At 34.5% G+C, this 26,726-nt stretch overlaps 1 long non-coding RNA gene across 2 annotated transcripts in view; it reads right to left on the reverse strand.

Annotated features, from left to right (window-relative positions):
* The window catches only part of LOC145936743 (uncharacterized), a 212,958-nt gene that overhangs the window by 74,090 nt on the left and 112,142 nt on the right, over positions 1–26,726 (reverse strand). The window contains exons 1-2 of one of the 2 annotated variants that reach the window (XR_014425436.1): positions 14,345–14,942; positions 6,905–6,952 (exon numbers count right to left, since the gene is read on the reverse strand). This is a non-coding gene — a long non-coding RNA (uncharacterized LOC145936743). Of the gene's footprint in view, positions 1–6,904; positions 6,953–14,344; positions 14,943–26,726 lie in introns of those variants that run through there. The other variant, XR_014425435.1, reaches the window with a different exon arrangement.

Genomic DNA, 26,726 nt, shown 5'->3' on the forward strand with positions numbered 1-26,726 from the left:
GCCACGGGTTACCTTATTTACACTCGCCCGTATCGCTGACTAAACGCAGACTGCGCCATAAGTGAGCATGTCAGTTCGTCTCTTGACGAAATTTCGGCGCGCACGTGCTTCGTATACACTTTAAGAGTTTATATTTCAAGCTAAAATTATTTGTAAGTCAAAAAATATTCCTATTTTTTGAGCTTCAATTTCTTTGCTATAAGACAAACATTTTGTCGTGTGACATTTGTCGTTTAAATTTTTAATATACTTAGCAAACGAGAAATGCAAGTGAGAATTAATGTGAGCTCTATCGATACTAATCATTTCTTTCTTTGAATACGAAAGTTAGAATTTCTAAAATTTCTATTCGGATATTTAGCAGCATCGGCAACAAACCGTTTGTTCGATCTCTGTATACTCCGTAATATCCGAGTCATCTCGCAATTTTCATTATTCGTCATTGTCGCGTTCGGCAATTTGTCAGAGGGAGACAAAATTCAGCGCTGTCAGTTTCTTAATTGAAACTACAATCTGTCCTGGCTACGCAAGACCTTAAAGATATCGTAAACTCTACGAAATAGGACGGGACTGGATGATGGGTGGAAGTATGAGTGAAAGAGAGACTACCTGTAAGACGAAATCGACTGGTGAGAGATGGAGAGATCTCGGATGAATAAGGCAGAGCGCGCAACCAAGGGCAAAGGAACGACGAAGAGAAGGCGGAAGCGAGATTGCCTTTAATCCAGCGAGATTTAATACGAGCGACAAATTTTGCCGGAGAATTAATTGAATGCTGCCGTCGGGATTGGCGCTGCGCAGATTATTGTATGCCGGTTTAACAGCCCGGGGCTCGACATTATGTTCCGGCTCTTCTTGAGCAACCCTTGGTCGGGGGTTATATCGTCATCGTCATCCCTCTTTCGGACGGGTTCCGGTCCGCGATCGTTTAACTATCTCGCCGCATCGCAGATTTAATTCTAATGGTTGGATTAAACCGATATGTGGTTGACTGATTTGTCATTTGTTATATCTTTCCAGATAAAAATACTTGATTAATTATATATAGAGAAAATATATATATATATAATTTTTTTATATAATAATATCTACATATGTATATGTCAAAATGTTATGTGGCAGAAAATATAAAAATATTTTTATATGTGCGGTATTAATTAAACTGCCAAATACATACATATATGTATTTGCAAAATTGTCATCCGAATACCTTGATCAAAAAGATTCCGTATATTTCATTAACACGTTGTGTTATATCGTCTCGATATAAGGGACCGAAAAGGTGGCGCGAACTGTAAAAGGATCTATCCGAGCCTGACAGTCATAATTGAATCCAATCTTCCGTAAAATGGGGTAGCACTGATATTTTTGAATTGAATAAAGGGGAATCATTAGGATGAGAAGCGCCTCGGAGGCGGGTTAAGAATAAGAGAAAAGCGCACGGTCACGGAAGATTCGCGGCAGAAGACAAGAAGAGAGAAAGAAAAAAAAAGATAATATCAAGAGCAAGGAAGGAAAGAGAGACGAGGCAGGAGAGGACAATGAGAGAAAGAGTGAAAGATATAGAAATATAGATATATAGAGAAAGCGTCGACTGGTAAAGAGAGAGAGAGAGTGAGAGAGACAAAGAGAGCGGGGCCGCGTATAATGGCCGGCGATAATCCTGTCGCGCGGATTAATTCGCAAATATTTCAATCTCGCGACATAAAGGGATGTAAATTACATTTTTGGTCGAACGCTCCCGGAGGGTACGCCGTACAACGGGTTTCAGCGAGAGAGCCGGCGAGAGATAGACTCGTAGAGTGCGGGAAGCGGGATAATCGTTTTATTAACCAAATAAAATCGATGATTGAATGAGGATAATCGCGTTCGCGGACCCTCGAATTCTCTACTACGGCCTTGCGCAATCCCCGGGAGGATTCGCCTTATTGACACAGATGTCACTGTTGGATCATTTTGTCGTAGTTAGTAGCGTGAAATTTTTCGGGATTGAATTTACGCTGGCCCCGCCGGCCGAAAACGCGTACACGCGCACTCGAGAGTATTTTTTTCTCTCCTTTTTTTTGTTTTATCGCGCGCGAAAGTTTTTTTTTTTTGCCCTTCCATTAAAGCGCGCAACGCGGTATTGAGCATCTTTCGAATTTAATCGACAGATTCAATCGACCGTGTACGTGAAGATCGAAGGAGTAATTAAAGTGTAGGATGTCGATGTCAACGAGTTGTGATTTAACGTCGCGTTTAAGGAAGAGATTACCCGGGAGTAACGTTGGTCGCGGATGTCGCTAATGTTTCCTGAAAGAGAGAGGAACCTTCTGTGTCAAACGAGTCGACAATGAGAATAAAACTTATCGAACGTGCACGCGCCGTTGTCGGAGAGAAAGTTTCGAGGAAACCGATCGCGATTGGATAAGTTTAACAAATTTTTGGAAAAGTTCACGCGCGGTAAAACAATTATTTTCCGACATTTCTATCGAGAAAGGAGGACCATCGAAGAGGGAATCCGCAAAAAATGTTCCGACGTGCATCGATGACGTATATCACCGCCATGTGATTAATTTAATTACCGGCAATATGGCAATGATGACGTTCTCTCCTATGAGTTCAAATCGCATCGCTGTTATTGTCGACGTAACCGAAACCGATATATCTTAATAGAAAACGATCCGCAGTACTTCTATTATTGTTCTTCGTGTAATAAGCGCGCATGTGTGACTGGGGCACGCGCGTGCGTCTCTCTATATAAAAGCGCAACGGGATCTGGTCGGTGGAGTGCAGTTATGAATGCAGGAAAGGGCGCGAAGGTCGGGGGGTTGCACGTGGCGGGGCCGCCGTTCGTATGTACGTTTTGACAGCACGTCGACACGATGTTTCCGCCTTCGGCACGGAAGCGCCGACTTCGGAAGAGATTTATCGCAGAGACACGTGAGCAAGGGAGAACGATAATTGTCCTCAACTATACGTTTGAATCTCCTCTTTTCCTCTCTCCAGCATCCCTTAATATTACCTAGCTCGCGCTGTCTCGTGAAGAATTATTCCGATATTCGAAAAACGAGATTTCGTTAAATTATATTCTAAATTATACAAGCCGCAAAATCAGCTGGTATAATTGATTTTCGTTCTTTAAAATATATTCAGATTCACCATTTTTTAATAAAAATATCAAATTAGTAATGCGTGCGCTGAATCTTAAATATATATGATATTTTATTACTTTATATATTAAAGAAAATACACTAATATATAAAAACATTATATATACATATAATTATAAAATATACTAATTATGCGCTACTGTGACATGTGCAAGATATCGAGCAATTATCGCAATACGATATGGGTGATTAATAACGGTAACGATACCTTGCGTAATTGTATCTGTTTCAAAAGTGCATATTCTAGTGTATTAGAATTCTAGCGGTGACTAAATTTAGAAAAAAAATGATATCACCCTCTGCCAACCATATGTGACTTTCCGAAAATACGTAATACTAATAGTAATTGATGGACGTTAGAGTGTGCCGCTTCCTAATTCGTTCATAAAATATATCGAGTGTCCTGCGTGGAAACGGCGATCCACCAACAGCTGTTACGCGAAGGGCGTAACGTTGACTTACAATTCACATCTGGTTTACCGAAGACGATGGCAGTCGCGAGGTATTAGAGGAGTATTAGAAGTTACTCGACATTCTTTCGCGCACTTTGCGCATTCTCCCCCGTCACGGCAAGACTGACAGCGAATAGTTAACAACAGTTCGAAATGGTACAAAATTACCGGACATCGCGGAGGAGAGGCGTTATGGTGAGATGTAGTTGCATATCAGAAGAATTTATCTTGAAGACTGAAAAGTTACGATATTAAATGCCTGACATATTAAATTGGCAAAACTTTATATGAAGCTGTATTAAATTGATTATTTTGTATATGATCTTGTATAAACAATACCAAATTAATATTTCACATAATATATATATATATAGATTATATAAGCACAGATACGTGTAATGTGTACAAAATTTATATTTACTTTCTTCAAATATATGCTGCTTGTTACAAATCGAAGTAATCTTTATATTATTTGGCAATCGATAAAATGAGTTTACGTAGCGAAGAAAATTTAAATGCCGAGTGCGTCTCCCGCGTAGATCAGTAAAAAGGTAAGGAAAAAAATATATAAATATATATATATATATATGCTGACCCCTATATAAGTGTTCGCGTACCCATAAACATATATGCGCACGTGTACATTGACGTGCTTGTATATTAACGCATTCAAATGCATGTGTATCTGCCTATTCGTATATGTATGTATTCAGGAGTAGATATTATACATCCCCATGAGAAGATGCGGGCGAGTGACAACCATATGCATCGCATTGAATCCATAATATCGCAATATGTGAATGTCGACAAGGCGGTCCTCGATGTAAAAAGAGAGATTGAAAGCCGACCAGCAACGTCAACAACTTCCATCTCTTTCTCCTTTTTTAGGGATAGGTATGTAAAGCTTGTTCGTAACAGAGGGAAGTAGAATCAATCATTTTATATCCGCTTAATCACAAAAATTATTAAATATTTGCTAATCAAACTGATTACGAAATTATTTCAAATTTCGAAGATTCACGTATTGAATAGACTGTTAAATATTATGTCTGTATAGTTTCTTTATAATATAATATTATATTATATTTACATTGAAAAAAAAAAATATATATATAAATTTAAATTTATCATAAAACACACACATATTAAAAGAAATCTATCGCGTATGCTTAACAGTATATTAACAAGTATGAGATGTATATAGTTTTTATATTTTTTATTTCACTTCTTATAGAGTATCTAGGATTGACCCTTTGATGTATCATAAACAGCGATATTATCTATGATAAGAGTGTAAGTTTTGAACGGATGTATTATATATTCACGTGGGTCAAAGAGCAAACCTGTGTTAGACCCTGATATCCTGCGCGATATAGATCTTATAAATATAGATGGTCCGATCATGAGTATATCAGCGTCGTTGGCCGATTTCGGTTAGCATAAAAGGTGATTTTTAATAACTCATTTGTATGTGACCTCGAAAACAATGTGTGGGCTTCCGTTGTATTTTGAGCTACCGATGACTTGACAGTTGCGTTTCATATATTCTAATTGATTTCATTTAAAGCACTAAAGTTGAAAATCTCTCGAATAATCGTTTATTTTGATTGTATTTTTGGCTAAACTTCTATTATGCTAGTATATGTACAAGATAAAAATTTCTCAATTATCATTGCATATCACGCGTATCTTTTCCTTATATCGTTAGTTATTTCACGAACGCATAAACTAAAAAAACACAATATAGTCAAAGAGATGATTTCTTGTATAAAATAAGTCGAAAATAAACATTTTTCAAATATTGTTCATGCGAAGCTTTATTTTCAAGAGAATTGGTTTTAAAAGTCGGAAAATTAATAATATTTATATTATATATTATATATTTTTGCTTCTTCATATAAATTTGAATAATTATTAATAATTTTTATTATTATATACATTATCGAATTTATTTCCACAGTATATATCCTTAATTGAATAAATAAAATTTATCCTGATATTTTTTATACATAATTATCTTCCCTTCTCTCTCTCCTCTTTTTTTCTTCAATAATTTAAATTATTTTAAATCATTGCCTTGAATGTATTTTTGTTTATATATTTATAATATATCGTGATTATCAAGATAAATTCTGCATATGACATTACAAGCAGGCAAGTCATTATATTACAAAAGCATTACAAGTAATTTAAGCGTAAATATATGTTATGTCAATTCTAGTAATTTTCAAAGTCAATTTTGTGAAAACAAAAACGAAATCTTGTACAACAAAATTTTACTCTACATTTTCGACTTATTTTGCATAAGGAATTACCTCTTTTCCGGTTGTGTTAGTTCTCGACCCACTTTATATAGGACACTATTCGTATTACGTGAAAAAAAAACAGTCGAATTAGCTTTGCTAATTCCAATGTAAATGTAACATAATTTCGCCCGGTGGTTTCGCACCTAACAAAGTATTACGGCGAGGAAGGAATGGCCGCGCGCATATGAAGTGGGTAATAAAGGATCGCGAAGATAGACGGACGCGCGTTAAGAAAGTTACATATGTCGTGTCAAAATCAATTTATCGGCGTCAGATCTCGGGCATTGTTCTTGGTTCGTGGAGGCAAAGAGGAAACGACGTGGAAGTGTAAACGTACCGTGAAAAAATTCAAATAAATATGTCAGACTAGATGTACTTGTAGTACATGTATGTGTATGCGAAGATGCTGTAATAAGCACGCGCGCAAAAACCAGGCGCGCTCGATTGACACTCCGAGCAGGAGCGGTGAAAATAGCACGAGTACACTCGGTGGAGAAGTATAAGTATACGTATTTTCCACAATTAGTACCTATACCGATAAGCAGACATTCTCACATGTCCGCTTATGTACTGTCGAATGAACCTTTACACGCACCTACGCACGCGTACCTAGATCCACGGCGTGTACACGCGTACATGTTAAGTCGTATCGAAGCTCGGACGGTTTACAAGTATAATGAGACTTGCCCGTCGCATAATATTACATCGCTGCTTGCTCGGGATATAGATTAACTGTTTACATGGACAGCGCGGAATGGAGAAGCCGGCCGATTGCCAGATATCGGAGATATTGCACTATACTATATATACCTATATGTATATATTGTATACATATATAAAGAGATAAAACATAATATATATATATATAAATATATAAAAAAATATCTGAATTTGTATGTAATCAATAGAAATTATCAATAGGAATCAAAAATTAAGATATATGTATACTTATATACACTTGTTTGCTATAAAATAAAAGTTTGTCTTGACTCACCGATCGATGCACAGCAGCAGAGTATGATGACGTAGACTATATCGATATCTGTAACATACAAATATAAAATTCGAATTATAGTAACGTTCAAGATAATTAAAAAATAAAATAGATAAACATACTACACATAGGCTTAAAAATACGCGAGTGATGATTACAAAATAAAAATTGCAATCAGAGACATGTCATGTTCTATTTTAAACATAAACAACTAAAACCCAAGCTTAACATTATAAACTAAGACTAGCTCTTTAAAACCTACACGTATAACAAGGGAAGAAAAATTAATGTAAGGCTCAATTGGGTCGGAGATTTTCTCCTTTAATCAGAATCTTTGGATCACAATCTGCTGAAAGTGTCACGTGACTTTAGTGCAAGAAGAACGACAAAAATGGCATCTTGTGTTCTTCCTGTATTAAAATCAAGGTATCACTTTGCAACATTTTGACTGCTCACAACATTACATTACCATAAACATCAACAATCTATGAAATTCATGATTTTTCTCTTCTTTTCGCATTAAAATCGAACGAATAACTGCATCTCGAATTTGACAGAAATTAGAATTAACATATCATCATTTTTTAAACTTGTATGACACACATCTATATTGTTCAAAATATCGGCAACGACTGAAGTGGCGTGAGCGGAAGTATGCTACAATAGTAGTAGTAAAAGTAAAATAAAAACAGATATTTAATAGAATAATTATATACAATAAATTTCCATAAAACAACTATTCTTTTAAACTGCAAACTTTTATAAAAAATTATAGATATAACAAAAATCTTTTCTTAATTTTTATTTAAGTTTTTAGATTTATTCATAATTTAATTTGAATCATTAAGAGATTTGTGTAACCAATTTTATAAAGAATAATTATAGTTTGTTTATATTGATACATGTATAATGTGTGTTTTTTAATCATCGTCTATGACTTTTCTTGCCTGCTTAATTAATAAAAATGTTATTATATACAAATGTAAATCTGAATATTCCTACAAATAATTGATGCATTTTTCGGATGTACCTACATATGATCTAAATTCAACGTACGATGAAATGTACAACGTTCGTTCAGAGAGGATCCAAACGCCAAGTTTTTATGCCCTTGTGCGTTCGTTGCTATTCGATATCTGTGCGAGATTCATAAAGCACACATTGCGTAAAGGCACTTCAAAGCGCTTCAGTCTCGTAAAAAGCATCGATAGACCTTATCGTTTCAATCATCGATAACACCCGCGATAAAAAGATGCCGCGCTTCACCGGACCATTGAGAGCTCACATGGATAACATGAAAGAAAGCTCGAGTTAAGTGGATTGGTCGCGGTGAGTGTGTTATGGTTTATCCTATAGATATATTCCCTGGACACACGTATAGAGGCAGCACTTTGCGCAATTTTATTTGAATTTTAATTTAAGCGATTCGAAAGAAAAATATTTTACATAGACTTGTACAATCGCGCATATCATTATTCGGTATAATATTACAATAATCGACATTACGAAACGTCAAAATGCATAGAAGTTTCACATTTAAACAGACGTGCCGGGAATATCCCTTACTTTTCGCCAAATTATTCATGCAAATTATCGCAAGTACGGCCATTTTGATGTCGCCGGAAGAGTCTTACGGACCCTCTTAATTGAGATCCCGCTCACGTACCGGCCGCGACAAATTTAGCATCATATCGCGCGTAGAATGCCGGAATCCCAGCGAGATCTCCTCGAGGAGGCGCGAGAAGACGTGTCCGAATCTCGATGGGTTTTAATAAAATGCCGTGGCGAATGTCGCTGCACAATAACCGTAAAGGCACCTTGCACACGGAGTTTGAACACCAAGAGGGTGGCTCACCCTCTGCGTACACGTGCCCCAGCTACCCCACGCGTGCCATTTCTATTTCTATACTGACGGGTACGGTAGCTGCGAGACAGAGAGGGACGGCGGGGGCAGCTTTAGGCAGAAGGGGCGGTTCGAAAAGGGTGCTCTCCCTTCTTGCCCCCCCGCTCGCACGATCCTATGCAGAGAGAGAGATTGCTCTATACATATAACGGACCTTCGCACGTGGACATTCTCAGCTTACCGAGACAAATCCGCGATCCTGCATGCATAAAGTATTAAGCTGTTGGAAATTTATGAAAATGCACGTATAATTTTTTTCCAAGTCGACTTCCGACACCCTTTTTCACACTAGTTGCTTAATCTCGCTTTATAAATGTTCCATGAAGAATTCGCTAAACTAAACGTTTCATTTGCCGCGAGAAATCGCGTATTACTTCGATTCATTGATGCGAGAATTGTAATCGTATAAAAGGATACCAGAGCTGATTAATATATTACTATTATTATTAGTTGTATTAATTGTGCTGCTGCAATAATAAAAAGTACATAAATATATTCTTAATTTTTTATTTTTAAATGAGTTTGATTAACATAAATTTATACTTTAAAATCATATTTTTATGGTATCAATTCGTATAAATACTTTTGTTATTTTATGTAAAAAAAATTGTAAAAGATTCACAAATAGATAGTGAAGATATTTATGGAACATTTATTAGTAATTACTTATATCACAAAACAGTGATAAATATGCTTATATTATAATTTCTTATATTACGTTTTATTTTTCAAACCTATTTAAATTAAATTATTTTTTATACGTGTGACAATTACACGATAAAATATTTAATAACAATAATAATTATAATATATGCAAAATAACATGTGTAAAAATATAGTCATTGACATCTCTTATAATCTTATAAATATGCGAGCGAACGAGTTGATACATCAAACCGTGATCTCGTGGACAAAACGCTCGTGAAAAATGAGCATTATGCGATAAGTTTATTTGGAATACCTTATCGCGGCTGTAAGCGAGACGCCCCCAAACATATTTCATCCATCCGCTCACTCTCGACCCCTCTATACCTACCCCAATATTGAAACAGGAGTCGGATCTTAGCGCGGGCCCCGGGGGACAAGCGTGGACGCGTTTATATTCGCACTCTCTCGAGCACCCTTCCTATACTTTAAAACGGGTTTCGGAAAAGGGTACCGGTATCACTTGGAGGCCCTCTTATCAAAATAATGGTTACATCTTCATAAATATTTGACCGTTCGTTTTATTGGAGGCCCACGACTGTCGGCAGATCAGTATGGAAATGAGCGAGCAGACGAGGGGATTCATGAGATTTCAAATCTACTCCGCGCGAATTAAAATTTAAAGACGTAGATTGGTCTTAAAATCGAGGATGCGATTTATTTCGTTTTTCTTTACTAAAGCATCTTCTGTTCTTATTGCTCCTACATTTCGTAATAGTCAAACTGTAGAGAGATGATATTATATATCGAGTGGTCTACTTTAAGATTTCACTAGTCGATGTGATTCTAGAAAAAAGAAAGAACTTTTAATAATATTTCTAGTTAATACTTTCGGTTTACAAATACAATATAACGCGACAATATTTATTATTGTTATTATTATTACACTAATATAAAAACCGAAATAATTATTTGAAAAAATATAAAAATGATAGATATATGTATATAAAAAATAGTTAACATAGTTTTTATTTCAGTTAATATAATTATCAATTAACAAAATAATTAACATACTAAAATTGTCCTCTCTTATATATACATATATTTCGTTTCCTTTATTAATAAGTATATGTGAGAATTCATGTAAGAATTTTAATTGTTTCAGCAAATAATTTATTTATCTCCTACTATGAAAAATACGATAGATAAACAGTCATTAAAAATGGAGTAGATAAAATTATTAATTTTTTTAAATTATCACCGCACGAAGATCCATTTATGCAATTGCTGCTTTAATGTAGCGGTAATTTAAAAAAATATTTTGTTTATGTGCAAATATATTCTCTCGTAACAAGTTTATCGTTTTCGAGTTTCGTTTCCCCCGCTCGAAGATTCGAAGCGACAGACACGTAAGAATCTCTCTATTAGCGATTTCTTGCCGTTTTAATAGAACTATAGGAAAGTCCTCTAGGAGAGCGTGGGTGCCGGGTGTAAGAGCACACGATAAGTGCACGCGGGTGTGTAAACATTTCGAATTAGTATTCAGATACGCAGCTGTTGACTGCGCGACGGCCGCTCGCATTCGAGGGCTTCTGAGGCTTCGTTTAATTGTAAAAGGAGAGGCAGATGCCCTCATCGTCTCTCCTCTCCGCACTGTCGCGTCCACCTTTCCACGTGCCACCATCGCCTTCGCGATTCTTCCATCTCTCGGCTCCTCCACGAGCCTCCGTCGTGTGCTCTTCACTCCGGGGACAACTAACCCTGGCCCACCCTCGTGCACTTTTGACCCTACAGTTGACCGATCCTATGGTTTCTTCCGGACTAACGTCGCAGCAGACTCGGACAAAAATACGTGAACGCGTGCCAAGTATTTTAGGAAGAACGTTTACATCGTCACGAGCGAATACAACGTCGGGACGTTGCATCTAGAGCCAGCGTGACGTGTTAAGATTTGCAAAAATGTATCTTCGTGTTAAATTTCAAGTAATTTAAATTTGAATGATTGTCATATTTAAGAAAGGATTTTCCTTTATTTATCTCTCTACTGTATTTTTAATAATAAAAATTTCTTTATATAACTTATTCCATGTAATAACTGTGTATAAAGAATATATTGGCTTTAAAATAAAAAACATGTTGTTGAGATAAGTTTTTAAATAACAATTATCTTGGACGAAAAATTTAATTTGATTATTCTTTTTAATTTGGCATGAATTTCCGATTCGTCAAAAATTCAAGCACGAACAGAAACGTATAATAATAAGAATAACATTCTGCCCATAATTGCCTGCGATTAATAGAGAAGCGAATTCATTTCTCGATGATCGTATGACAGCATGGAATTAGCGTTGTCGAGATATAGTGACGAGAACATTATACGAATTGCGGATCACAATCGAACGGACAGGTCGTAATTAGAATATTAAAATGAAATAAAAATGGACGTTTGATCGGTTTTGACCAATAGTCAGCAATCTGGCAATTCATAATCCATGGTTATATCAATCAGGCGGAATTTTGTGTGTTACAAGGAAAGAGCGACAGACGAAAATATATAATCATCATGTCTCCTTATATGTAAGATTTTTTTTGTTGTAGTTTAGAATTGTTTTATACATAATTTTTAAAATTAATTTTATTGCGCAAAAAAAAAATATATATATATATATATATATATATATGTGTGTGTTGCAATTGAATTATAAATTTAATTATTATAATTGCGTAAAATTGCAGATAAATAAATATTAATTCCAGTAAAAATAATGAAATATTGCAATTTTTTAATAATATAAATGTGAATTTCTAATCTAATTATTTATTTGCAATGCAGATGCGTAGCATTTTGACAATATCCTGTACTAAATCTTTACTACAGATTTATAAGCTCGGAGGAAATTCATAACAAATTTAATAGTGAGCAATGATATTCAACAGATTCGTGTGCCTACTATAACGAACACAGCAGTATGTGGTGCGAGCGAAATGGAAGAAACGGATAGTGCGCGATCATTAATCTGTCAAGAATGCCGTGTTATGGCATTCTATAAACGATGTAAAATCTGATTAATCGCGGCCATACGGTATATGTGGCGCATCTTAAGTAAACGATCGTTATTAACTTAATAAATTTGCTAAAAGCAATAAACCTAGCGGAATTGAACTTTATTTCGCGTCCTTGATTAGTTAAATATAGAGTCAAGCCTATATTTATCTGGTTATCCGTCATGAGAGAGAGAGTAACAGCTTACGCAGGACGGTAAATTATAATGCTCGAAAAATAACATATGATGAAAAATAGGAGAGGAGAGCACAATTTATAATTAGCTCTAAATCTGCATTGAGATAATCTGTGAAAGAAAACAAACGAGGGAGCACGTACGAGTTTTCGTACAATACTGATTATATCATTGTTGCGATCTCAAAGTGAATAAGAAACAATACGTTTCTCGTGTATTGCAGAAACGATACACACACACACACACACACACACACACACACACACACACACACACCGAGTATAAATTAAATTCTGTCTGAGATTCTATCTTTAAAATATTACGTAAAACACCTATGATACATCTTATACGCATATAAAGATAAATAAATTTTGCATCGCATGTTAACGCGCTTATATAGATAGTAATTTAAATTGATTAAACGTATTAATTATTTTTGTTTTATCTCATTGCGCATTACTTAGATAAAAATCCCATCCCGAATGTGTGAGAAGGGATTTCTAAAGTCTTGTATATATTTTTCGTTTTGCCGTTTCTCTATGCTTTACATTCACCATCCGATAAGATCACCGGAAGATCATAGATCAAACACGTAAACGCACACCTTGACGCTGTCTTACCACTTATTATACATTCGTAGTACGATAAGACCTTACGATAGTTGCACCGCCAAGGGGTAGATACGCACTGTTATAAATGTCAGTATTATACGGAGCATCTCGGAAAATCTTGCTGGAGAATCATTGATATTTGTTGCATATATACGCCGCGCGTGTATCAATCCTCGTTTTGTGCTTTAATAGCGATGCACGCGCAACTAACTTATCTATAGTAGTTGTAGATAATTGGACGGGAGTGCAACGAAGCGTGGCTACGCTTTATTAAGTACCGCATTGCTGCTGGACAGCGTTATTAACGATAAGTAATGATACTTTAATGCAATTATAGATAAGCTATAGTAATATGAGTATTAAATAATTTATCAATTTAAGTAATAACAGCTCTATTAAAAAAACATTTAATTACGCTTCTTATAATAGCCGTGGGAAAACTTCGTTGAAATTTCAAGCGTTTTTAAAACAAAAAATTATATTTATATGCGCATTAATTTATATATTTTCTAACATTTCTTGCACTTTGATTTTGTACAAAAATAAAATCATCCAGTATTATGTTAAAAAACTAACTTTTTATAAAAGTTAGTTTTTTAACATAATACTGGATGATTTTATTTTTATTCGCACGTTAACGTGCGATGCAAAAAAAATTAATATTGCATGCGATTGAATTTTTTATTCGTCTTTTAAATAAACATTTAATAAAATTATATAATACTTGAGAAGAAAAAAATTTGCTAGATAAAAATTATTAAAAAATATGATAAATAAAAATCTAAATTCTTTTCTATATATAAATAATTTAAATAATTAATAATATAAGTCTTTTAAGTGCGTGTCATTAAAATATTTAATATAGAATTATATAAAAATATTAGTTGATGTAAATATTTTTATTTTATATGCCACATTTCAAAATAAAATCTAAAATATGTTGTACCTATGTTATATTAATAACAATAATATTTCAAATAGATCTCGGAGATAAAAAATTAATTTTCAAGTAACAAATAATAAATAATTTATAAATGTTTACCTCAAGGTTGATCCGCTGTCGCCCGATGCCTCCCAGGACCGCCTCTCCTCCTCTCTTATTGTTGTTAATTCTTCATGGCACTCGGATCGATTAAAGATACACGCACTAATTACCCGAATACTGCGATCGCACGGCGAAATATCTCGAAATTAGTAACACGCACTTTATATGACGATGCAAAGAGCAAGGTGAAAATTACGACCCGTTCAGAAATTTACGCGACTGAAATATTATGCAATGCTACTTTTGTTTCTAACATATACTATATTCGAATCTTAAAAGACATTTCATTACTTCGCGTCACAACATAATTAAGAATGAATACAGAAGTTGAAAAATTAAATAAATGTAGATAAGAATCGAATTAAAGATAAATATAAGATATTCTAAACTGTATTATGCGAAAATCTGGTTAGTTTTTTTCCGACTGAGAGAAAAATTAGATTCGTACGACAGGAGGAGAGAATTCTCGTTGGACTAAATCTCGCGTTTTGGCATAATTATAATTATATACATATGTAAATGCCGAATTGATGATATTGAAATAAGCAGAATTAAAATAACGATCGTCTAATTAAATGCATGGCAATGCCGCTCGATTTATCGATCAACATTATATACTCGCGTTTCATTAAACTTAACCTAACTTAACATAACCTCGATATCGCGAATTCCGCGTGCGAATTAATGATCAGTTAACACATAATGCCAGAAAATATACAATCGAAATGTAATAATAGCAAACATAGTATACATTTTCAACATGAATCTCGCAAAAAAAAAATATATATATATACGTATATATATATGTGTATTATTAATATATTAATATAGTTGATATAATTATACCTTATTAACAATAAAATGACTCAAATTGCCATCGTCACACGATACTCTTACGTATCGTTTATCGCAAAAGTTCATCAATCGTGGGTACTAATTATCATTAAATAGTAGTTGTAAGAAACTATCGCGTATTAGAAGAATAAATACAATACGACAGAGGATCGTACCTTGCGTCTTGCTCGCTCGCGTCTCGCCGTGCGAATGATAATCCAACATGGCACGTGACCGCGCGGCGCCACAAACAAAATGTAACTCTATATACGTGCGTACATACGCATATGAAAAATTCGGCGCATGCGTTTATTTTTCCGTGTGTCGCGTACACAGTTTGAAAATTTGTTTTCTTGTTAAAAACGGTCTCCGTTAAAATTTTTGTGTTAAATATTTAACACATTCATGTGTTAATGTAACATATTACTGTTAATTGAACTCAAATGTTAAATTATAAAAACAACAAAAAAAAAGTGTAAAAATAACACAATGTGCATCTATTTTTAATATTACACAATAAATATGTTCCGTATTATTAGTGACAAGATTTATTTGTTAAAATTTACAGGAAAAAAATGTTAATTTTACTTTATAATTTAAGTAGGGATGATAAAATGTAAAATTAATAATTTTTTTAGTTAATTTTTACATTAAAACTATGTTAATTTAACACAAATTTAATTTTAAGTTTACTTGAAGTTTGCATTTATTTTATGTTGAAATATTAACACAATATTCGTGTCACTATTTAACATATCCATATTATGTTAAATTAACACAAAAATTTCTGTGGACCTGTGGTTTGGGACATGTGATATTTGTTAACACAAATTTTTCAACTGTGTAGTCTTATCTTTTGAAATATATGACAGCGACGAAATTCTAGAAGAGATATGCTATTATTCTTTCCAAACAAGTAGTAATTATATGTATATGTATACGTTATTGAAGTAAATATTTTGCGCGATTCGTACGTTTTAAATGAGAATCGAAGCAACGGGAAATGGAAATTGTATGTTTTTCACTATGATTTACATATGTGTGTGTGTATAATTATTTCTTTAAATACACTTTTGTTTCGAATTTCTGCTCGCTTGAAATTTTCGTATCGATTTAAATATAATTTTCTTATCACTTTTAAATTGAGAGCACGGTAATACACGAAATCGCGAAATCGAGTGTTTCGAGGTATCGAGATATCGAAATCGCGATATGAGACGTCAGTCGATTAATATTTCATTCGCGTAATTGACGAATATAATATGGCGTCTAGTGTATGTACGTGTGATATATGCGTGTGTCTCTTGCGCGTTAAATGCAACAATAACAATAATAATCGGCGGAGTACTGTTGTTACACGACCTTGTCCTTGTCATTCACCCGGCGACGGTCGAGCGAGAAGGTAGGAGCTGTTGTGCGTCGTCGTATAAGAAATACCAATTCCAATAATATTCGAGTTTCTTATTACTACAATTATCAGCGTGCGGGATCGATTCAATCTCGTGATATAAACGACATGTAAGAGGCAACAGTTATTTGATTCAAGTATGAATACATTTGATACGTCGGCTGATTATTATTAATAAAAATATAATGTATAACCTTGCGGGATTCATGCATCGCAAATATATTATGCCTGCACAATATTAAATTTTAGTATATTTTCTACCGCGTTATTACGATTAACTCGATTCATTATTAATATTGCTTGACGAAGGTGCTAATGTTATTTTCGCGCATTTTTTCAATCATTAACAAAATATTATAGTATAGCAATTATTTTTGTATCGCCAGTGAAGAATAAAATTAGCAAAAACTGTAGACGACCCAACTGGCTTAATTGATTTTTATTAATTCGATGTCATATAAAAATACAGACATCGATTTCAGCAATTTTCGCGCAAATGTGTTTGTTCGAAAAAATTAAAGAATATATGTTTACAAAATAATAATTTTAAATAAAATATAATTTTAAATAAAATATAATTTTATTTAAAATTATTATTTTGTAAACATATATTCTTTAATTTTTTCGGGCAAACACATTTGCGCGAAAATTGCTGAAATCGATGTCTGTATTTTTATATGACATCGAATTAATAAAAATCAATTAAGCCAGTTGGGTCGTCTACAGTTTTTCCTAAAAATATTATAGATAGAGTATTAATCGACTTCGCTAAACGAACAGCAGTGTATTTAATTAATAAGTTCGCCATTATTAATTTATCAACCACGTATTATAAATTTGAAATTAGCAAGTTGTTTTACTTTTTCAAGACATGTATTTCGCTAGAATTGTTCAATCTGTCACGTAAATATAGTTCATAAAATTAATTAATTATATTTTCAAATAGTGCAGTGGATATTTATCTTTAATATCAACTTGCATGTACATTTATATTTACTCTGTGTTAGTTAATTTGTATTTATATTACTTCATTTATAACGCGAAATATAAAAGTAAAATGTAAACATATACCAATGTAGCGGTATATAATGTATTTTGGCCGCACGGATTTTCGACTGCTGAGGGCAGATCATAGTTCTTAAATTATTTTCTCGTCGCGATATATAAAGTGCACATCGTGTATGATTAATGTCGGGATTGCCGTGTAAAGTGTTACGCGATCGTCGTATTTTATTGATCGTAATTAATGTGTTTTCGCGAGTGAATATTGTGTGAGCCAATGAAGAAGCAGTCAAAAAGATGATCAAAAGAGAGGAGGAGATGGTCCGGGAAGACATCTGGCCCCGGTGGAGAAACCTTGAGGTAAACATTTATAAATTATTTATTATTTGTCATCTTCAAAATTAATACTTTATCTCTAGACAATAATCCATTTTTTAAATTATCAAATAATATAACGCACATAAAATACTCTAGATTTTATCTTCAAATATGTATATTAATATTTTTACATAGTTACATATATAAAATATTTCCACATTGTGTTTAAGGCTTATATAAATTATTTAAATTTATATAAAATTAGATTTTTATTCATGTTATATCTTTTAAAAGTATATATCTAAAAAACGTTTTTTCGTAATATATTTCATTAAATATCTATTTAATTTCTAATTAGTTTTCTATATATTAATTATTTTAAACGTTGTCTGCTTTATATATATATATTTATATAGGTTGGATGCATTTGTATTTTTTCAGATATTGTTTACAACTTTACTGTTGCACATCGTACCGGTGAGTTAAACTATTTTTTGTTATAATATAATAGAACGAATATATATAGCACTCTTTAAGATTTCTCACGGTAAAGGAAAATTATTGCCAAAGATTACGGCTGAAAAAACACTCGCTAGGATCATAATCGAAGCAACTCTCGTAGTTTACATGCGTCTAAAAATTTCTGGCGATCAATGTGTTTCATGTAAAAAAATAATAAGTATTAATAATAGTATAATAAGTGCTATAAGCTTCTGGAATGAAAAGCTAAACAAAATATTTCAATATAGAGAGATATACATTCACGTCTTTGCGAATATCATATTGTATCTATCCTTCGAGAGTTTTTACTTCTCTTAATTATTATTTAACAATTGACATCGAGCAGTGGCGATTTAGCCGGCAGCAATGGAACACATTGCGCGAGGAATAAGGGGAAAGGAGGCGATTTAAGTCTGATGGTGGCTAAAGCGGAAAAGAAGCCACGGGTGGCGCAGTCCGATAACATCGAAACCGATCCTCTCTCATCCACCTCTTGAGTTAGGTAGTTCTCACTGTACCTAACGCATGCAGATCCCCGCGGCCAGAACAACTCTATGGCGCTAAAACCGAGGCATTGTTATTCCAGGTGCCATTACGGCAACCTGCTCATACGCACACACTCTCCGCCCGTTGCAAAAGGTGAAAGCCACGCGGAAGTTGCCAGTCTGCGAATGGTAATGCAAATGAATGTGCGTTTCAGACGCTCTTGCGTTTTATCATAAGTCGGACCAGTGGCGATAATCGCGTTGTACAACTCGAATCGCGAATTGAGATAAACATCGCGCGAGTTTGACGATTTTCATCAGGAAAGAAGAAACTTTGTAGTACTTTGGTTAATCTTGATGAAAAATTAAAGCTTTCCGAATTTCTACATATATATTCGATAAATATTAAATAATACGCGGAATGTTTTTGGATACTACATTAAATTCAGCGTAAGATAAGACGCGAAGTATTTATTTATAAATATTTTCCAGTCTATATTGGTTTGTGTACTGATTAATCGCTTCGATCATAATGCTGTCGTGAATCTATCGTGAAAATAGCGCGTTTCAGTTCCGGATACAGGCGGACACGCGATATTTCTCTTCCCGTCCTCATAAAACCGATATTCTGATGGGAACGCCGAGGTAGGACGTGACAGGAAAGGGGTCCACCGCAGCTATCATAATACCGAGATACTCGAAACATGGATCTCGTGTTTATGGTGTGTCATCTACGATATCCTCAAGTTGATCGGTCAGCTCTGGTTACCAGAGCGGGGTCAACACAATACAGCTGCATTTTACGCGAATATGCAGCGGAGAATATAAAAATATTATCACTGATCCCTGATTAGATTCGACGAAACAAGACAGAGGGATATCTTTTAATATCCTCTCTATCTTTCAATCTCCGCTTTATTCCAGTTATGAAGAAAAAATATTTCGTAATTTCATAAAAATGTATAATCTTTTTTTTAAGGGCACATTTTTATTAAAAAAAAACATTTTTATTTAAATTTGAAAGGAAAAAATTAGTATCTTGCATAATTATTCATTTGTATTATTTTTCAAACTATAAATTTATCGAACGCGGTTTAAAAATATCGGCTCTTCAATCGGAAATAGAGCATTCAAGGCAGAAACACATAGGCACCGCTTTATGTCCAGTCGTATTTTGTTCCTGATGCGATCGGCAACGCGGTTACGTAGTGCACACATACACGCTATTAACAGCCGCGTTTGCGTTGCGGTTAAGGACGCGTGTATGCACGCAGGAAGTTACTTATCTCGACTTCACCCGATGCTGGCACCTCGGTGATATATTATTTAAGAACGTTATGCTAATACGCGTAAGCGAGCAGTACCCCTGGCCTAAAGAAGAAGATAGAAGCTCGTGTGAAATAAAAAACATTGAAAAAGATCGCGTGATTTACAACCCTTATTTAATCATTTTTATTCTCACTGCGTGTATATTTTAATCGGGATATTTAGTCGCAGTGTTTGCATACGCGATGATATTAATTAATTCGCGCATCTAAAAGTCTCTCTCTCCCTCTCTCAGGCACGTCGCATCTTCATAAGTTTCCTGGTAAGGCCAATTGTATTGAGGGATACAGACGAGGATGAGGGAATGAGAGTCTCTCTCCGTAACTTTCGGTTATATCCGAGAGAATTTATTGCCTCATTTATCGGTCCGACCATTCGTCGCACGTTTTACTTGACGGTTACGCTCGGAAGGCGTCTGGCAATCGCGCCTCTCCGAGAGAACCAAGTCCTTAATAAGCAAACTTCCTGGAACTGGATGAAAAATATGTTTTTGCAGGCACGCACGATACGTGTCGCGATTTTATTACACTCGTCGCTTACCGCACGTTGACGTGCATCTCGGATTGTTGAAAAGCATGCAAATAACGCGTTCACTTCTCCGTATAATTTTTTCGCATAAATATCATACAATAAGCGCAATATCATTAATTTTTTTAAATCTAAAAGAAAAAGTGAGGGACTCGTAAAATAAAATTTAAACATCTATAGAATTACATACTTTAAATAATATTTTTATCCATACGCATTATTTTGTATAGAATTAAAAATAGAAAAAATACTGATTTGAAAATGATTTGCTCTACTAGATGTACATAAAAATATTTCCAATATATAATTACATATCTTGATAAAATATTTTATTTGATACACAACTGTAAAAAATTATTTTTTCATTTTTCTTATCATCGTAATAATCTGAGACATCAATTATATTACGAAGATGCTACAAACGCGTATAATGCTTTCAGCTAATATGTTTGCTTACATAGACACAACACGATTATAAGATCTTATGATTGTGATGATAATGCCCTTTTGTCCGACGCGCTCACATGAACGTATTATATGGTGTAGCGAGGTCGAAGCAAACATTCTGTAAAAACGTTCAAATCGCTCGCTTCCGCTGAGCCTTTGGACAGGCGACAGGTCAGCGGATAAGGTGGGGCCGTCGTTTATGAACCTGCTGCACCTTTGCATATCTAGTTGACATACGTACGTCGGACGGCTCAATTTTCAAATCAGTTTAAATCTGTTAAGTGATTAACTCCTTGCTCGCATCACGCAAAAAAAAAGTCAAATCTCAAACTTCGTATTTCCATTTATTAATTGATTCAAAATTAATATCATATATATAATTAGAAATAAATAAAAGATAATTTTTTTTAGCAATATATAGGAGATATTTTTTCTGTAAGAAAAATATGAAATAAAATCAATATTATTTCATGATAAATGAAATAAGTATTTTATCATTAATATATAACTTTAATTAAATATTACTACATATAATGTATAATATACAATACATACATAACACACAATTTATTTCAATGCAAAGTAAAGATGAAATGAGATTACCGTAATGTAAATTTTCATATAAATGCAGAATGATGCGTTCGGTAACAATAGTATCTGCGCGGGTAAGAGTTCGGATCCAAGTAACTGGAGAGACATAAAAGAAGTTGCCTAAAGTCGAATGAGCAGCTGGGCCGCCTCCGGGGCGCAGAGAGCAACGTTAAACCGCGATAAAATTTGGGACTGCACGTGCTCGCACAAATCGAGCCACGGACCTCTCTCTAATTCATATTCCTGCACCTGACTGACCTCTTATTCTTTTGCGGATCTCATTTAACACCCCCGCGGGCAAGCAGTCCTTCTCTCTCTCTATTTCTCTCTTTCCCTCTTTCCCTGACTCCACCATCGCGGTCATCACCTGCGCTCTTCTGTGCCCGGCGTGGTTCTTTCTTTTCGGGGGCACGTGCCCTTCGCCTCGATTTTATAGGCGAGCCGCTAATTTCACCTTGAATATTATTAATATCGTGTGTCATTGGATCGGGCTATATACAGATGGTTCGTTTTTTACTCTCGAACAATGTCCTGTCGTGAACACGTGTCCTCGTCTACGCGACCATACGGGGCAAAATTGCCATACCTGTTATGCATTATTATGACTTCAGGAAATTATCATCGAGAGATAGATTAGAAGATATCATATTTGAGTCGCGTTTAATTTTTATTTACAATAGGAATAGATTAGTGGAGAAGTGAAATATATCAAAATTGAAATATTTAAGTTAAATCAAAGTTTATAATTATCGAATTAAAAACCGCATTGTAGAGACAAAGACCTATGGGATTCGTCGGACGCACAGCTTGCTCGGAATAAATTGTCGACGTTGCTTAAGGGGAAATGCAGAGAATTCACGATGTGTAACGCTATCTCTTTTGAAATAATTGCCGGTTGAAAGTGCGGCTTATTTTAAAGCGCATAATAATCGGTCGGTTTTAATTCACGCGCGCAATTATCTGATATGTCAGCTGCGCTTGTTGCATAACACCGCCCTCCAATTATGATGCTGCAGATTAAGCACCTCATTTTGTGTGCTTACGATTACGGGAAAATCTCCCCCTAGTGTATAACTTTCAGCGGTTAATAGACGAGCGTATAGCGCATTTTAGAGAGACGCGCTTCACGCACATGCGGATGCACGCAACGAGCGGCCTACTCCCATTTCCGGATGTGTCGCATTTCACGCTGTTGACTTTGGAAATACGTTAAAAATGTCCGGCTAATTAATAACCATGCTGAAATACCCACAACACCGATAGGCACTTATTCGACCTATTCTTTTTTTTACCTTTTTCTGTGTGTACGTATGTACAACCTCGACAGACACATATATACCGACAATTTTAGAATTTCGCGGCGGTTGTGTATAGAGAACTTTACGGTAGGACAGGTGAACATTTGTACGCGCTAAACAGGAAGTGACCCTTTATGCTTAGGTTGTTTGCATACCGGCATCACATATGCATATGGAAACGAAAGTTAACATGTATTATTTAAGAACAGAGAGTTCTCCAAGAAGGTATTAATTTCGGTGTGTAAGTTTGTCAGAATAATTATATACACAGCTAACAAAATAGCAATATTTTCTCAACACTTTTGACAAGTCGTTTCTGATGGCGCCAGGAAATATTAAAGAAGACATTACGAGGAAAAAAATATCGTAACGCATGGATGATATAGACTTCTATTGTAATGTCATTGACATCTTAAAATGTTCAAGGTAGTGTCTGATTTGTCAGGAAGATCCGACATGTCGCGGATATACGGTTCTATGAAAAAGAGTATATAGACGAAGGAAACATCGCATTAAAGAAACCAAGAAGGTAGAGGTACAATGACTGCGACACGGTTTATGCATTAGATCCACATGTTCTTCATTAACGACAATAAAATGGACTACCGGTTCCGTTTCCTTCGAAGAACATGGAAAATTAAACGTCATTTTCTGATAAACAACGAGTTATGTTAATAACGTGAAACTGAACAATTAACAATGAAATATTATGCCAGTATTCTTGTATCGTAATATCCTATCTATGACAATAATATTATAAATAATTAATATGTGCCATCATATTTTTCTCCATTCGCAAAACAATTACAAAAAAAATGTTATCATCCGAAAATATTAAAATTAATGTAAGCAAAAAATACATAAAAATTTATCGCCGATATTTTTCGATGAAAGGCAACGAAAAGCAACGAGCAATCTCTTGTTTTTTGGACGAGCTGCAAACAATGACACGTAATGTTACCGCGATATTAAAACCATAAATAAGACAGTTTCTCTCTATACGGAGAGCGGAAGCATGAAGCGCATATGCTGAATGGCGGACGACCAGAATTGACAAAGTGCTTCGTACGTATCATCCGATATTGGTCACGCGAAAAGGAGAACACGGTAAAAAGAATCACGTAGGAGGAATGGCCAGCAATCTTGATATAAGTAATGCATTTCTTTTATAACTCTGCGAGATAAAGAATAATGGATGGGGATAGGTCACGACGTCGCGTGGATAATATGATATCCGGCACTTTCGCGAGGAGTTTCCGGGGGATGACGATAATAATAATCCAATGGATCGTCCGAGTCGCGAGAATGTATACGGCCTTGGCGACTTTCCGAAATTGAAGGATCGTCCAATGCAATAAAGATTTTTATCGTCGCTAGATAAACGATCGCGGCAGTGGTATCGATCCTCGCGAGTACGAAAAAGATCACCGAATTTTCTATCAATAACGAAAAAAAAAAAAAAAAACAGCGGTTTTTACTATCGAATTTTAATCATATTTTGTATATCCGGAAAAGTATATTTTATAAATAATAAAACTTATATTTCTAAGTTTAAAGCTTTTTTGTATACATATTTATATACTGCTTATTAAAATAATCTACCAATGTGAACTGCATTAAAATAATTATACAAATTGTGTGTACACAGATGACATATCTATTAAAATCGATAGGGAAACATCTGTTGTTCTAATTACGCTAACCATTGTAATAGCATTGCGTAGTTATGATACCGTGATAATGATTCCTAATGGAGTTATATTAGCATCAAGAATCAGTATTGTCGCTGCGAATGAGAAGGGGTTTAATCTAGAAATGAGTCACAGAGTTATTCTCGGACTATAAAAGGATAATTACCATTACGATAATATCATTTTTATTTTCCACATCATCGAGATGTCACCACAAGATTAGTTTACACACATTTTCTTTTGTGCGCATAATTAATGAAACGTAATGCGCGCACTCATATTATCTGCGACTTGTATTATGGTAAACAAGAGCAGATGCAAGGATCAAATTGGATGCGCCGCTAGAAATTTGATGACACTTATTATGTACATGATAATGAGAACATTTCGAGCTATAATTGCAAATTGTTTGAGTATAGGGCATGGAATGTGACGAAATGAAAACAAACAACGCGTATGATTCTGTTGCATATTAAAAACACATTTTATTTTTTCAACCCATTAATTTGTTAATTTTAATCAAACTTATTATTTAATTATATTTAATCATATTTTATTAAAATTTATTATTTATTATTTAATTTTAATCTATAAAAGGAGTTATTCTTATTAAATTATTTATTAAATTATTCATTATTTAGTTATTAATGTTTTATACTTCACGTTTAAATATAAAACAAGTAATCTTTTCGATAATAAAAGCGATGTATCATCGTGTAAAGTGAGGTAATAACCTAATGACGATGCGACGATGCGCATGATTACTTGAAATAATATCGCATGTCTCGCATCTCGTGCGAATTCATCTTTTCATAAGGTATGACCTGCAGAGACGCAGAGAAGTGACATATGGTAGGCTCTACGCCAATATCACCCTAGACTTGATGGAGTACTTGGGGAGATTCGCTCAAACTCTATGCTCCGAAACCCGTCCGAATGCCTGACCACCGTCCACCGTGCTTGCTCGCCCCTGAATAAAGCGGCTTTCTTCTGCCCCGTGTGCGCGTTTCTTATCGAAGAAATATCATTTTATTTCATTTATGGCCCGAACGTCAAAGGGGGATTTTGCCTCCGTCCGACTTCTATATTTTCACGGAGATTTTGGATCTCAATCATATATTTCGCGGTGCGCGGTTTGTTCATCTGAATTTATATCTCTCTCAATATCTCGATCATTATATATCTATATAAGAATATAAACTGAGTTATCGTTGTGGTAAAAACTACAAATAATTTTTATATTTTATTATAACTTCTCTGCTTTTCTCTCAAATAGAATAAGTATGATGATGACACTTGAAAATCTTAAATTAATTATCAAAAATAGTTAGTAATATTTTCTCTAATTAAATAATTATAATTGTATTATAATTATTTAAAATTTCTAATAATTAGTATGTATATGTATATACTAATAAAAAATATTATATAAATCTTTCCATTTTAAACGCAAATCACAACAGATGTATATATCTCTAATTTTATTAAATTTTATCATACAGCACGAATATAATTACTCGTAATCCTTCAAATTTGTCATCACATATTTCATAAAATGATCAAGACCGACGCAGTTTAATTGAATGTGACGAAAGATTCATTACCTAAGAAATCGCGAGAGAGTATATAAATCAAACACCGGTTCAAGTATCGGTTTGACATTTAACGTCGATATCGATCGGTATCTCGTGTGATTTTTATCGCGCGTTCAGCCTCGTATCGAACTTAAATAGGAACATATCGACTTTTATAGGAATTCGTCGCATAAAGTATACACTCCCCTTTCTTTCCCTCCCTCTTCACCCCTTTCTCGCGCATGAACGGAGAAACGTCAAAATTGATATTCTCCGCTCGGCCTCGCGCGCATAAACCCAGAATCCGATATTTCACGTGCCATATTCTCCCAACCTGCTATCACCAACACAGTACTCTGCGTTGATACCACTGCTT

This window comes from Prenolepis imparis, unplaced genomic scaffold (assembly GCF_030444845.1).
Source record: "Prenolepis imparis isolate NDT839.2.m4 unplaced genomic scaffold, iyPreImpa1.0 SCAF_5, whole genome shotgun sequence".
Taxonomy (NCBI): domain Eukaryota; kingdom Metazoa; phylum Arthropoda; class Insecta; order Hymenoptera; family Formicidae; genus Prenolepis; species Prenolepis imparis.